Raw genomic sequence first — 14,489 nt, 5'->3', positions numbered from 1 at the left:
TAGAGATACTAAAACTTTTGCATTGATTACTTCTGTTCTGCTTCATTTTTTTGACACCAAAGTTATTTCAAAGCACTCAGGGGCCTAAGAGTCATCAGAGTTTTTCTTGAACCTGTCAGAGTGATGTAACAGCTGCTATAACCTGTTCATTTTGTCCCATCTTCCTTATTTTTCGACACCTTTGTATTACCCTCTTTGCTTGGAGTATGTCCTTAAAATCTTCCTCGTAACCAAACTGCATAAACTTATTTAGGTGCAAATGGAAATACGTTAAATAAGCCAAATATGGAGTTTGTTCAGTTCTCAGCAGCTTTAAAGTGAATATCTGGTCTGAGCTCCTTTATTCTCCAACACAGCCTGGATTTTCAGGGGTTTTTATATCTTTCATTTGTTCTTTTTTATATATATTTTTTTCTCTCATTTAATTTCACCAACTGTGTAAATCCATCACATAAAGTAAGAGTTAAAACCACATAAAATACAGGTTAGAATGAAACAAAATAGGTAAAAAAAAAAAACTGTTCAGATTTCCTCCTCCTTTCTCTCAGTTTTGTTCCTGCTCTGCATCCTAGACGTCTCCTCTCCAACTCATCTGGATTGGGGGCCTTGTTTCAGAATTACTTGTTCTTTGAAATGCTTAGTTAGCTGCTTCCAGATGCAGCTAACTAAGCTAACCACGTGAAAACCCAGAATCACCAGCAGAAATTATTCCAGCAGCATTGGGGAAGGATCTCATTCCCAACCCAGAGAGAACATCCCACTCTTTTCCGGCTGAGAACCATGCAATTACTTTTGTACAATTACAAAAGTGTCCAGTTATAGACGAGTAGAGCTGCAGAGCATCGTTCCCACGGCACAAAGAAGACGAATATAAAAGAGTAAATTAAAAAAAGAGTGGTTTTCCAGCTGAATCTGACAGACTTTGCACTGCAGAAAGCTTTTGTTTTGGCCTTAATGTGCACTTTCACGGACTCTTTCCTCACCTGTGTCATGCACTACGTAGGATGTTGTTGTTGAGGGATTCTTTCACCTGTTGCTGAAGATATCCTCAGTTAGTGAGGCTGGAGCATTTATCACTGGACCTCTGTCGGCTTATTATTGAGGAAAATGATTTGACAAAGTCGACTAAATACATGTTTTTACAGCAGTTAAATGCAGAAATGCACGTAAAAGTGTGTCTGAAACGTTCATTGTAAGGCAAAATGAGCTGATTTGTCCAAAGATGAGTCTGGATATCTAAGATGTACGTTTTACGGATATTTGCAGCACACATCCACATGAGCCACTAAATGTAAACAAGGATGGAGGTAGTGTTTGTAGCGTACGTCGTTGACATTGCGTCTCCTAGCAACAGCATCTCTTAGTTTTCTGTCAGCTGCTGAGCAGGGAAACCTCCACCCACAGGCTTCAGCTCATCTGTGCTGCTTTCATAAGCTCGGTCCACATCTGGTTAGACTGTTTCCTTACGCCAGAGAGAGGAGGAGAAACGCCTGTTTCCTGAAAGAGAACATCTGCTTCTTTGTGAAATGGGTCTGATGGTTGAATCTCGTAGATCGTCTCTGCTGCAGGGTGGAGCATTTTGGGGGTGGGACACAGGCTTTTATGGAGTATGATTCCACACACATTCACACAGAAAAGCATTCGTTCACATTGTGCTGTCAGAGCTGATGGCAGTAATTACTGCTGTGGACCCTGTTAAACTGTTTGTGTGTGTTTGTGGTGCCGCTGCTTTATGCAATTTGTTAATATACTCTCATTTCCATCTCTATGATAGCTGTGTGTCTTTGTTATTTACCACTGAGACCGATCCAACACATTACCAATTAATTTTTAGGAGCTTCTCTCTGGTTCACCGGTAATTGCGGGAATTGCTGTCATCCGATTGGAGCGTGTTTATGTTTCATGTCAAAGTCTTAGCTGATTGGTTTTGCCCTTGTTGCCCTTTTTACAATTATCCCAGAGTGCGTGCTGGCAGAATTTCAAAATTTGGTGCCACTTTTAACTTTCTTTTCCAGGCCAACACATGGACATTCAAATATACTGCATCAAGTGTCTTTAAATACTGAGTTGAGGAGGATTGAAAAAAACAAAGTGTGCATAGATCTCAGTGATGTGAAAGCTTGTGTTGTCTCCACTGTTTGGTCCAGTGGCCTTTCAGCAGCCATCCTCCGTGTAGGTTCTGATTAAACAAGTCATGTGGAGCAGAATGGACGACTGAACTGTACGTGACATGGAGGGATGTCGGTGTTCCCCTGATTCTGCCATCTTGGCTTCCAGCAGACTATACGAGCGCCTTTTCAATCTGACAGTCTTCTTCCTCATGTCAGGATAAAATGTGCAAAATCTGCTTTTCTTGATGTTTATCCGTCTATCAGAGCAACATCCTCTGCTGTGATGATGATTTCTTTATAATGAATGTCTGCCGGTCCTTCCTGTGTGAATGCATTTTCTTAGTTATGAGACAAGAGTTTAGTTTTCCACGTGACAGGAGAAGAGAATTTCATGGCAACTGCAGATTGATTACATTGATTATCTTTTACAGAAATAGAATTTTCAGAGAGAACAGATTAGATTCCAAATGTGCCAAAAATAAATGTTGCTCCAGCTCCTCAGTGATGGGAGGAAGTTAGTGTTACTGTGTAAAGGATTCAATCAAAACGCAAATGGTTTAAATCCTATACTTTGAAATAGTACAAAAGTTGTGAAACTTTTAGCTAATGAGCATAAAAACCTGTTAACTTTTTAAAACATTGATTAAACTACAGTTATGGTGTAAGGATGCAACGATTAGTGGACGTTGTCGGCAAAAATCGATAACCTAATTAATTAGTCGCTGAAATATTTAATGGTCGGTTACGTCATCACGTCTTTTTCACGCTGTCGAGCTGAACATAATTTTTCGTACGGAGTGAGTCATCCCACTTCCCTCTTATCTCTGCTTAAGAGACGCATGCGCGTTACGGTAAATAATAGCGGGAGATGACCTGTATAAACAGTGAAATGGCTGCGGCTGAATTATCGTCCTCTTGTCCAAAAGTGTCCAGGTTCTGGGAGAATTTCACCCTCAACACCCAGAAAAAATAGATTACCTCAAAGTTTTGTAAAGCCGACCTCAATCACGGGAGCACGTCTGTCATGCACGAGCATTTGAAGAGGAAGCAGGTTGGAGCTCTGGGAGACACCATGGTAAGATGTTTAGCTTGTTAGCGTAGCCTGCTAGCTATAAATAAGCGGAGTTGTCTTTGATTTTAACATTAAAGTGCAACATTAGAATTGTATCATTCAATTTCACAGTCCAAAGGCACCAAAAGGCTGTATTATTTTTCACTTTTTGGTATTTATTTGACTGTTGGTGCATTACAGCCGCACTCTTCTTAGCATTTTCAGTTAATGTTAAAAGTCAAGATGAAATATGGCTTGAATGTATCCTTTTTCAGTTTTGGATTATTTTAATTAGTAATTAACCGATTAGTCTACTCGATTAATCGTTTCAATAATCGATGACTGGTCAACTATCAAAATAGTCGTTAGTTGCAGCCCTATTATGGTGTCTCAAAATTAAATATAGTAGGTTAGAAAAGCTATCACAAGGCTATTAGCCACACATGAAAATGGCACCAAAGAACACCACAACTTGGAAATGGAATTTAGCTAAAGTCTGCTAAAAAGTAGCTCATGGTTGCTGGATAATATCAAACGTCACATATTTGTGATCAAATTTCAATTAGCATAATTTGCATTCAGCTTTGTGCCAGCTGTTTACGTGTGTTTGATTCCCTCCTGCTCTCTGTACTCACATCTGTATGCTAATATAGCTAAGTTAAGCTAGCCGTGTAGGCTACATGTTCACTCACCTTTTCTTTTTAAGAACAGTGTCATCTGACCAAACCGGTGTCCACTTTGACTAAAGAGAGAATGTGTGCTGTGATCGCACCGAATAGCCAAGATGGCTACACACTTCCACATGATATCCGAGGATTCGGAGAATCTAGGGAATGCTCCTAATGCATACAAACGGGTCACCTTTAAGCTCACAGACAGCACTAAAAAACAGGCATGACATTTATACACAAATACAAAGCATAAATTGTTTTTAGCGAATTGCATTCAGTTTTACTATCTATAAAACAATGTCTTAACTATTTGGAAACAAGGTTGCAGCAGAAACTCAGAACTGAGCAGGACGCAGCCTTTGACAGCCGTGGAAATGATTTTCAACAACAAAGGGCATCATCTCCCCTGAAATCGTGTTAAACAAACAGACAGATGGCAAAGATCTGATGCATCTTAATAATGTCCCCTGCTGTCTGTGTTTCCTTGCAGCCAGTGATGCATCCTGCTTTGTCCTGGTATCGGTCAGTGTTGTGGTTAGGTGGCCTTAACGTTACCTAAATGTCACCAATGAGCTGCATGATTCCTCACTGTCTGAACACACGGACGCTCAGCATCAGCTTAGAGGGCAGAGGAGCTGTTTCCTCAGCATTTCCAGCCACATCTCTCCTCTCAGGCATGTCTAACGTTGCTTTTATATCACTCTGTTTAAAAATGCAGCGTTTAAGGACACACGGCTGACAGCATTTTCCCTTTAAAGCTACGACTGAAGTGACGTATATGTTATTAAAACTCGGGTCGTGGTCATTTTAAAGAGCGGCTGAGTGAAGCACCGCCTCGTTTTACAGTGACACAGATAAACGTAGCTTTTGTCGTGCAGAATTTGGTAAAGTTCTTGTCTTTCGGTTGTGTGATCCAGCTAAACCACACCACTGACAGCTGGATAGTGTAGTGGTATGATTTCCATCTTCCATGTGGGAGACCAGTGTTAAAATCTCCTGCATGAAAGGTATTACCTCCAGTAGGGGTCCTTAGGCAAGACCCCTTTACCCTATCTGCCTACCTGTAAGTCACTTTGGATAAAAGCATCTGCTAAATGCATAAACATAAACATGTATCTGTCCTCACACCAGCGTAATCCTTCCTCTGAATGACAACTTTCCTTTTTTTTAGGTGGAGCATCAGAGCATTTCCCTTTTTGACCTGTTGTTAACTGTGAATTTAAGAAAAATATATCAACTGTTGAATTAATTAGCATCGTGTGGCTTGGGTGCAGCTTTCGACTGACCCTGACTCTTTTTTTTTACCTGAGGGGACCTGAAATTTACCGTCTTTTTGTGACTTTTCTTTCTTAATGCTACTTATATATTTTAATAAACACTTCAGAAAAAATGTATCAGATGTTCTTTATTCCCCCTCCATCTGCTTCCGGGTGCCGCCTCCTGTTTTCATCACCTTAGAGGACTGAAGGTTCGGATGAAGGTTCGACGGTTGCCGCCAGCTGCAGACGCTGCTGCTGCAGTGTGGCTCTTAGCAGAAAGCTGACAGACGTGTCAGATTAGTCTTCTTAGCAGAACTGCCACACAAATAGTAACACGTGTGCGTCTCATTGGCTGTAGATCGCCAGCCAATGATCACCTGTGTGATAGCTTTATTGAAGCGATGCGAAGCCGCTCTGTTGGTCTAAGTTCTTGCTTTACTCGCTCTGAGCTGCGGATGTCGCCATTGATTAAGTCTCTTATTAAACGTGAAAGTAGCCTCAGCTGCTTTCGAACTTGCTGTCTTTGTTTTATTCATGTCCTGCATGAGATACAAAGTCACTTCCTCCATTCCACAAGTTACCTGCTGTGATCCTGCATAGTTTCTTCCTCTTTTCCTGTTTAACTCTTTCGTTCTACTTGTGCACACACTTAGACTCGCGCACATTAGAGTTTCCTCTACCGACATGACCGAGGGCGACTCTGCTCTTGGTGACTGATAAGGGTGTGTGTGTGTTCAGAGCTAGCTTACTGTGGCGCAGCCCCACCCTCTCATCACACATAGAAACAGACAGAGACAGAGAAAGTAGCGGAGAAGAAAGAGGAAAACATCAAAACTGCAGTGGGTAAGAAGCCACTAAGTCGGTCAGACAAACACTCAACTTTGATTCAGAGAGTTTAAGAAGTAACTAGACTGGTTTATCTGCCAGTCTTTAGCAGGCTAAGCTGTGTAAATGAATGAGTTGTGATCATTGGGTAGTCATCTGGTTAGTTAGTGAAGGTTCTAGAGTTAGTTTATTAGACTACTCAGTAGGGTAAATGTTCAGTTTGGTGGTAATTTATTCAGCCGATGGGTTATTTAGTCACCTGGTTAGTTAGTGAAGGTTCTAGAGTTAGTTTATTAGGCTACTCAGTAGGGTGAATGTTCAGTTTGGTGGTAATTTATCCAGCCGATGGGTTATTTAGTCACCTGGTTAGTTAGTGAAGGTTCTAGAGTTAGTTTATTAGGCTACTCAGTACGGTGAATGTTCAGTTTGGTGGTAATTTATCCAGCCAATGGGTTATTTAGTCACCTGGTTAGTTAGTGAAGGTTCTAGAGTTAGTTTATTAGGCTACTCAGTACGGTGAATGTTCAGTTTGGTGGTAATTTATCCAGCCGATGGGTTATTTAGTCACCTGGTTAGTTAGTGAAGGTTCTAGAGTTAGTTTATTAGGCTACTCAGTAAGGTAAATGTTCAGTTTGGTGGTAATTTTTCCAGCCAATGGGTTATTTAGTCACCTGGTCAGTTGTAAAGTTTATCAGGCTCACTGCTACAAGTTGACCAATTGTACCGTAGTTAATTTGTTAGTTACCTGGTCTACTTGTCAAGGATTCTTTCAGCATGTTAATTGGTTGTTGGGCAGTTTCGATTGTTTATTCAACTAGTTAATTGATAGTTGACACACTTGTTGTCGGTCTATGGGTAAGTGGGTCTGTTAGTTGATTAGTTTTTCAGTGATATAAATAGGTATTTGTTTAGTCTTTGGTTTAGTCAGTATCTTTCTTATATTTGTTTTTAATTTATTTGTCAACTAATCAGTATTTTAGTCAGTTGGTTATTTACCTTCCCAGTCACAAACTACATAACAAGGGAAGTAAATTCTGTAAGTTAGTTGGTCGGGTTGTTACATTAACTGATTTAGGCAATTGGTTGTTAGTCTATGAGTTAGTTGGCCTGTCAGTCAGTTAGTTAGTTGGTTAGTTTGTGAGTTATCTACATGGGTATTCAATTAGTCAACCAGTTTTTTGGTTATAGTTAGTTAATCTATATTTATTATCCAGTCAATAAGTTGTAAAGTCGGTTCAAAAACTACACAACATCAGTAAAACTGAGATATTATGCTAGTCAGGTTAGCTAGTGCTAGTCAACAAGTTTGTCACTTCTTTAAGTCCTCATATTTTATAAGTCACTTGGTATACTAGTTGACTAGTTAGTTGTTAAGGGGTTTGTGTAGTTAGCTAGTCTGTAAGGTAGCTATTGGTTAAGTCATTTTGTAAGCTCATCTGCAGGTTAACTGATCAGGCTCATGCTAATAATTGAGTTTGTCAAACCTTAATGAGTTTGGATCATCTGTAAATGAGTTAGTTATGTAACAGTCAGCTCATCAGTTTCTCAGGTTAGATATATTTTTGTATTCTGTTAGTCTGGAGTTTAGTCAACCTGTTGATTCTAGTTGGTTAATCAGTCATTTGTTTGTTAATCAGTCATTCTTCCTGTGAGCTGGTTAGCAAGTTGGGCTGTCGGTCATTTAGGCGTAAATGCAGTCAGCAAGTTAAGCACAATAACAGTCAGACTTAAACCAGTCACCCATCTATCCCTCCAGCCAGGCAGGAGTCAGCTGCTCAGTAAAGGGAGTGGCTTTGTGCCCTGCTGCCTCCAGCTGAATGGTAGTCATTCACCCAGTCATCCAGTGATCCCACCTCCTGCCCACCCGGCCAGTCAGTCCGTTGGTGGATGTAAACGCAGAGCTGCTGGTCAGCTATTCTGGACGCCTTGTGTTTCCCTTAAGATCTCACTCCGTTGAATCAGCTGAGGAACCACTGAGAGGTAAGAAGCTGAGAATCTCAGCAGGATTTTGTGATTTGCTGGCATGTGACAGACTTCAGGGTGAATTGAGGGACACAAGGAAACATTTTTGTTGTGCTGATGAGAAAGAGGAATCTGAAAGGAAAAGAAATAACGAGGAAATCAGATCTTTGCATGTGTGGAATGTGATGCAAAGTTCATAACTCTTATTGTCTTTTTGCTCTCAGCTGCATCATTCAGGCAGATCTTTATCTGGCCTCAGAGCAGTCGTAAATTTTCTCACAGTCTCAGTCTCATGATAGCAGTGATGTTCCAGAGGAAAGTATCAGGCTCACCACAGCTGTTTTATTAAGGGCTCACGGTGATTAGCTTAGCCTTCTACCGCCTAAACACGGCACTTCTTACATTTTACAGATTTCTGGAAAACCTGTTGAGTTAAACACGAGCTGAAATGAGAAGAGATGTTGAGAAAGTTAAGATAAGAAACCAAGAGTATGTGTCATGATGCAAAAGGTACATTTTCCCTCTGCTGCTTCCTTTCACTGCCGTAAACATATAAGTTGTAAGTTTAAAAGCCGCCACCCCTGCTTTAAAAGGGGCTTTTTGGGATGAAATTAGGGCACAAATGTGATTTAAAACAAATCTCTTGATAACTCGCAGGAATTTGGCTCTAATAGCAACTAAGCAATAAACATTGTTAAATGACTATTAGCTTTGACATTGCAGCTCATTGGGCTGTGGTAGAATATTACAGATTTAATTAAATTAAATCCAGTATCTTGACTTAGACTACTTGTGCTGTAGTGGATCTTATGTTATTAACCATATTACACACTTATATGGCCGCTTTTAACCTTATTAAGGTTCTACAAAGCAGTTTACAATGTTTCTGTACAATCATGCATCTATGAGCATATCGGGGTAATGCAGGGGGTCAACATCCGACTGGAAGACAACCGATTTACCACCTGAGCCCGGCCGCCAACCACCAAGTTACACTTATAGCTCTACACAAAATAGCTTGGGACAAAGTAGTTCGTACTAAGACCATTACATGTGAGAGTTTATCGATATTTACACTAGAGCTTTGCCACCTCTGCTTAAGTCAAGGATCTAACAGCTTCCTCAAAAAACCATTTCTAACAGCAAAAGTGTGACAGTGGTGATAAATGCTGCCCCTTCCTGCTCATACAGCAGAAACATTTCCCCTTTTGGATTGAGAACAGAATATTCTTAAGGTAAACATTTGAGTCTGACTTGTCTACATTATTATTATTATTATAGGTTTTATAATTAGGCTCAGGTTTAGATATATAATGCTAAAAGTTACCATACACCCTTTACATTTTATTTATATATATATATATAGGGTTAGGGTTAGTTAGGTTTGGATCTTGATTGATTTTTTTGATTGTAATTGGATTATATTTGGATTACAGCCAATTGGATTGAATTGGACTGTATCTTTAAAAGGCCTAGAGGTGACTTTTATCTAAATGAAGCTATTTAAATAAAGAAAAACTCCTTCTGAAGGACTACATGCAGTTATTGACCTTTTCTTTACTTTCATGCACACCTTGGATTGTTATGACCAATAAATCCTGGACTTCTCTGAAGCTTTTAAAGGCAAACAGATGTTTATATGTGCAGTGTTTTACAGATGTTTACCGTGTTCAGGGAGGAAAACCTCAAACATGAGGGGTGAACATCCTTTTTGTGTTACTGATGCAGTCAGTGGGACATTTTCACATCTGGACAACTTATACCTCGGTAACAACTTATTTCAATTAACTTTGAATGTTTTTCCTTTGATTTTTGTTCATTTTTACTTCTCGAGGGTTCAGTTTTAAGTTAAAAGTTTTCAAAGAATAAGGCGGTAATACTGCCAGAATCCTACTTTCTCTTCCACTGCAGCCATTCGCTTATTCTCTCTTCCTTCAGCCCTGGTGAACCCAACAGGGTTGTTGTCTCCGCCAAATTAGCAAGAAGACAAAGCAGATGTTGTGACACGGGTTGAGAGGTTAAAAGATTTCCAATTCTCCTTTTAATTGGATTATTTCCGCAGGAAAATATCGACGATGACTTCAGAGTTAAACTGATCACGCCACCATATTTGATGAACAATGACACATCAGTGTCAGTGGCTTGGGAACTAAAAGCGAGGCTCCTGATACTGACAAGAGGAAATTTAAGGGTCGAGAGTATGAAGATGTCGTTTTGGAGATATATCTGTGGACGTGTTTAAGGACAGAACCAATTTAATCGAGATTAATTTGTCTTTAGAGCGACTGTTGCTTCTGTTTCAGCAATCAGATCAGTTTCTTTTAATTAGACGCTGAATCAGGACAGCTTTATAATAGATTTTCTGTTTATTTGCATGACTAATATAATTAGGGATAAAGCAGATTGCTTAACGCACCTCGGAAATGTATAATATTTCATCTATTTTCTTTTGTTTTAGCACAATCCCACCAACAGTAAAAGCATATACCATAATGCTGGTAGAAAATCTACATTTTTTTTCTTGACTTTGACTGAGTTGTGAATCTAAATTAGAGCAGAAATGGTTAATAAAGGGATTAGATTTTGCACACAACAGTAAATACTTTTATGACATATGTAGCCTTGAGGTCAAACACTCCTGCTGATAGTGATGCTGTGTGTTTCTCCTGTCCTCGAGCTCATAGCCGGACCACAGATCCAGTCAGCTGACTGATCACATGACCTATAACTCAATAAGCGATATAAAAAAAGAGTAGTTTCGAGCAAAATGGAGAAGTCTCAATAGACTGCAGCACAAAGGCAGAGGAGAAATTAGCTTAGTGGTCTTTGATTGATTGATTGATTGATTGATTGATTGATTGATTGATTGGAGGATAAGTAAAGCAGAATATAGCACATATAATTAAGGTTTTATTAACCACTAGTGAAAAAGTCGTGGCCCCTGAATCTTCATTCATCAGACCACAGTCTTCTATTTAAATGAGCTTTAGCCCAGAGAAGATGGTGTTTCTGCCTCTTGTTCACATGCAGTTTCTTCTTGATGTGATACAGCTTTAACCTCCATTTGTGGATGGTACGGTGAACTCGTGTTGTCACGAAACTAACATTTTGGTATCAGTACCGTACCAACATGCATTTCGATACTTTTCTATACTTTTCCAGATAAAAAGAGAACACAAAAATGTCTTTATTGACTTTATTTTAATAGAAAATCTATCTAAATCTATCTAAAATCAAACTATGATGAATAAATAAATAAAATACCACAAAGACAGGCTTTTCCAGAGGAAGTGGTGGCTAATTGCAATGCAGCTTTAATTTCTGAAATTGCCCAACAACTTGTGGACACTTTGCCCATGTTTACTCCGAGGGACTCTGCCTCTCTCAGGTGCTCTTTTCATGCCCAATCGTGTACGTGATCTGTTATTTTTACCCAGGTTGTTGTTGCAGCTTTTCCCACCAGATGTGTCTTTTCAGTACCACTTACTCTTCACTTGCACCATTTTGTTGCCTCCTCACAACTTTTTTGAGATGCGTTGCTGCCGTTAAATTCAGGATGAGCTGATATTTTTCACGAACTTCTGTTTTTTTGCGATCGAAATATTGATTCGGGAGATTTCCAACACTTTTCCTTTGGAAATTGTCTCATACATGCTGTCATTCGTGTACTTTAGGAGTTTAGGAGTGAACTTTAGGAGTTGTACCATTGCATGTAATGGACACGGGGTTTTTTTTTAACCGTGTGCTCAGACCAATAGTCTTTTCAAACAATCTGATCTTGCTTCAGGGGCATCGTGGGGTTCAGTGTCTTCCCCGGGGGACTTTTCGACAAGTGGTTGTACCGGGGATCAAACCACCAATCTTTTGGCAATCTTCCTGTTGGTAGACAACCACTGCACCAGCTGAGCTACAGCTGCCTGGGCAACTACAGTCTGCACAACAACAATCCCAACAGTGTGCTGATAAATGATGTAACCATGTTAAAGTAAAAGCACCACAGCGATTAAAGTCATGAGGGCAGGATGAGGCACAATCCTCAATTGAGTCTCTCCACATCAGCTTGGATTCCAGTGTTCTGACTTGAGTTGTATTTGATCAGGTTTCATGTGGCTGGATGTAATGGAATTAAGCTCTTGCTCTTGAGAGGTTTAATTTATTTCCATCACGGCACGACTGGAACAGTTTTGGACTTCGATGGCTGTCTCTGGCTTCATAGGCACTCTTAAGAATGACCCCTGGGAGCCTCACTTGTGTTTTCAGCCTTCATTGTTGCTGTTTTCGCTCTGGGGTTGTTGTTTTTTTTTGCAAAGTACCACCAGACAGTTAGCAAATGGAAAATCTTGTATGGACTGATTATAGTGTGAGCGGTATCACTGCTGTGTTAAAGCAACTACTCGCAGCCAACAGCAGAACATATTGATTTAGATGGAAATGTCACAGGTTTTTACTGCAGCACTGTAAACACAGTCTGTTCTGCCACTTGTCCTTATTTGCTCACGCTCACACTAGAGATAAACCATATTATTGGATTCTCTAATGATCTCATTCAAATGTGACTTTTAAGCTTAAACCCTTCCTTTATCTTTTTTCTATATGAGTATCTTCTGCATTTTAGTTTTGTGGCACAGTTGTTGATAGCAGTTGTTGGATTAATTGAAGTCTGTGCCCTAAGTTAATACTAAAAAAACATCCGATTCGGCTGTACAAACCATTTTAGACATAACTGCTTCATATTTGCATGCAACTGTGCCCAGGTGTAGCCTCAGAGAGCTGGCAAGGCTTTAGGAGACAAAAGATCTTTGTCCTGCCTCCATGGTTTTTTAAATTATTTGAGTCTTTCATATTCATCCTCAGAGGATCAGAAACATTTACAAAACAATGTGGACGATGGTTGCAGAATAGTTTTCTTTTTACTATCATGGAGTGTCAGTGCTGCTCCTCCTCCCCTACCTGCCAGCACTGACCTTTCAGATCCAGCTGTGCAAGCTGGCTGTACAGATGTTTGCTGACCTCCTGCTGTCAGATTAAGGAGGCATTGACTAAACTCTTGTGTAATAGATACAGTACACCTGTTGTTCTGAGTCCAGAAGCATTGGACTTTTTAACTACCGGGGCATTTCAGAGTTGTCGTGCACCTGCCCTGTAAACGGTTGCCAAATGTTTTGATGAGATTTACATAGAGAGGAAGGCTTGTGTAGCTCTGCAAACAGCAGTAAGTGAAGGTGGAATTTCGTGAAGGTGGAATTTCGTGAAGGTGGAATTTAGTGAAGGTGGAATTTCGTGAAGGTGGAATTTCGTGAAGGTGGAATTTCGTGAAGGTGGAATTTCGTAAATGTGGAATTTTGTAAATGTGGAATTTCGTGAAGATGGAATTTCGTGAAGATGGCATTTTGTAAATGTGGAATTTCGTGAAGATGGCATTTTGTAAATGTGGAATTTCGTGAAGATGGCATTTTGTAAATGTGGAATTTCGTGAAGATGGAATTTCGTGAAGATGGCATTTTGTAAATGTGGAATTTCGTGAAGATGGCGTTTCGTGAAGATGGCATTTTGTAAATGTGGAATTTCGTGAAGATGGCATTTTGTGAAGATGGCATTTTGTGAATGTGGAATTTCGTGAATGTTGAATTTTGTGAAGATGCAATTTCGTGAAGATATTTGGATCCATCTGGCAAGAAGGTGGCACGAGGAGTCACTGCTCTGATATTTCTGCTGTCTTACTCTTTGTGCCTCACTTGTGGGTCGTAAATGCTGAAAGGTTCTGGGAAATCAGGGGTAAACCATGTGGATATCCGGGCAAAATCGAATAATCAAAGGACAGCCCTTATCCATGTTTGCAGCTATTGATCGCTGACCCCAGGGGAACAGATTGGAAACGACAGCAAAGGGCTTCCACAGAACAGATGGAAAACAAATTAGTGGTCTGATCTGTTTAAGATGACTCACAGGCCACCGCAGTCAAATGTAAATGTCTCTGTTGATTGTCTGCTGACCTTTTGGATGTAATACATTACTGGGAAACAAATGTTTTAAAACTACAATTTAAGAGGATATCTCTGGAATACACGCCACATGTGGATATCCAGCTGTGTTGCTTTTTTTTTTATATTAACCAAAATGCGTATCACTGACACTTTTATGACAGTATTTTATTTAGGAAAACAATTTTTTAGTGTCTCCATTGTAGGCAGATATAATTTTTCATACTATACGCATTCACGACCTTTAGGGAGGAATCGTGGGAAACAATGCTCCGAATGCTACCGAATCATTGATGTAATATTAGCTCATCAATTGATATGGGGGGGGGGTTGAGGAGCCTATAATGTGTATTCCATTATTATTTGAAGCCACTGCTGTTGTCAAACATGCATGACAAAAATCTGTAGGATTGGAATTTTAAATGTTTTTAAATTAAAATCATTCTATATAACCCTAAACCAGAAATACTAATACCAATCTATGTAATTTCTTACTCATCAATAATTCATCAGGGTTTTTTAAAAGTAAAGTCGTGTGTTTTTTAAAATTTCTTCAGTAACAGAAACATTTAGTTTTTGCTCTTGGCTCTGGAGAAGGAAACTTCGCTGAAGTGAATTTGGAATTTATA

The 14,489-nt window shown here is 39.7% G+C and overlaps 1 protein-coding gene across 3 annotated transcripts in view; it reads left to right on the top strand.

Moving 5' to 3' along the window:
- rab27b (RAB27B, member RAS oncogene family) overlaps positions 1-14,489 on the top strand; it is a 66,135-nt gene that overhangs the window by 24,888 nt on the left and 26,758 nt on the right. Inside the window, exon 1 of one of the 3 annotated variants that reach the window (XM_072371904.1) lies at positions 5,875-5,935. The exons of 1 other annotated variant lie outside the window; for it this stretch is intronic. The gene's annotated coding sequence lies outside the window, so the exon portion shown is untranslated. Of the gene's footprint in view, positions 1-5,874; positions 5,936-7,689; positions 7,898-14,489 lie in introns of those variants that run through there. One more of the 3 variants, XM_072371903.1, reaches the window with a different exon arrangement.

This window comes from Leuresthes tenuis, unplaced genomic scaffold (assembly GCF_036924035.1).
Source record: "Leuresthes tenuis unplaced genomic scaffold, fLeuTen1.0.hap1 SCAF_19, whole genome shotgun sequence".
NCBI lineage: Eukaryota > Metazoa > Chordata > Actinopteri > Atheriniformes > Atherinopsidae > Leuresthes > Leuresthes tenuis.
The sequence above is the reverse complement of the archived record's forward strand: the minus strand, read 5'-3'. Positions and strand labels throughout refer to the sequence as shown.